The 1,418-nt window shown below is 37.4% G+C and overlaps 1 long non-coding RNA gene across 1 annotated transcript; it reads left to right on the top strand.

Moving 5' to 3' along the window:
• The first annotated feature begins 684 nt into the window (after positions 1 to 684).
• On the top strand, positions 685 to 1,123 carry LOC137242251 (uncharacterized). The gene is made up of 3 exons (XR_010950151.1): positions 685 to 809; positions 895 to 944; positions 1,015 to 1,123. It is a non-coding gene; the product is annotated as an uncharacterized lncRNA (long non-coding RNA).
• Positions 1,124 to 1,418: the final 295 nt, after the last annotated feature.

The following is a 1,418-nucleotide window of genomic DNA, read 5'->3' as shown; positions in this document are numbered from 1 at the left end:
TCTAAATTACCTTCTTTTAAAAGTAGGCGGTGCCACGCCCATTGCCCAAAATTTTACTAGTTTTCTATTCTGCGTCATAAGTTCAACTCACCTACCAAGTTTCATCGCTTTATCCGTATTTGGTAAGAAATTATCGCACTTTTTCGATTTTTCGAAATTTTCGATATCGAAAAAGTGGGCGTGGTTATTTTCCGATATCGTTCATTTTAAATAGCAAATTTCATCAAGATATCTCAAAATTTACTCAAGTTATCGTGTTAACGGACGGACGGACGGACATGGCTCAATCGAATTTTTTTTCGATACTGATGATTTTGATATATGGAAGTCTATATCTATCTCGATTCCTTTATACCTGTACAACCAACCGTTATCCAATCAAAGTTAATATACTCTGTGAGCTCTGCTCAACTGAGTATAAATATGAGTTCTTCGCAAAAAACTAAAAAAAAGGTAAAAATTTTACCAAAGAGGAAGAGGTTGTGCTTGTAGATCTCGTGGAGATATCGCCATAATCGAAAATAAGAAGTCAGATGCAGTGACTTGGCGGCAGAAGGAGCAGGGCTGGGAAGCATTGGCTGCGCAATTTAGAGCAAAAACTGGTGTCCACAGGGAATGGAAAGCGCTTCGCGACAAATTTGATAACATGAAGCGTAGAACTAAAACTGACCTGGCAGAGGAAAAGAGGGAGACCTACCGTACAGGAGGTGGTACCTCTACAATTAATGTTGAACATGTATCGCTGAGGATCGCGTCCATGCTCGATACTTCGGGCTCCGGGATGAACAACCCTCATGACGATGACATGGGTAAGTACTTAGAATGTCAATATAGTTTGCATGTACTATATGTGCATTCTCCACTGCTTTTTTTTTAAAGATGCTGAAATTTTAGACGAAGACACGGACAATGTGGACGTATCCATTGTGGAAGAAAAGGAAAATGTAAGTCGTTTTTATTGTATTGATTGAAAATTCTAATATTATAATTTGTTGCTTATATGCATTTTCACAGTAGCCCCATGTGGTCCATGAGCAAAACAAAGAAGTGTGCGGTGCATATTCCTTTGGTGTATTTCGTGATACTTTCGCAGCTATTTGGTGTGCATTAATCCACGGGAAAAAAGTTTGCTTTTCATGGCATGTGAAGAGGTGGCTCGTTCGAACGGAGACTCTCCATATGCCGACATGCGTTGGATATTTTAAGTTCCATTCTGGATTAGTAGGAGTTTGAGATAAGATAAAAAAACTACATATTTTGTTTTACATATTCTCATGCTATCTTTATCTATATCTTCTATTCTATTATATTGTCGGTCCCAAAGAACACTAACACATTCGGATTAGTAGGAGTTTGAGATAAGATAAAAAAAACTACATATTTTGTTTTACATATTCTCATGCTATCTTTATCTATAT

This window comes from Eurosta solidaginis, chromosome 2 (assembly GCF_040869045.1).
Source record: "Eurosta solidaginis isolate ZX-2024a chromosome 2, ASM4086904v1, whole genome shotgun sequence".
NCBI lineage: Eukaryota > Metazoa > Arthropoda > Insecta > Diptera > Tephritidae > Eurosta > Eurosta solidaginis.
Note: the sequence above shows the minus strand (reverse complement) of the source record. Positions and strands in the feature narration are given on the sequence as shown.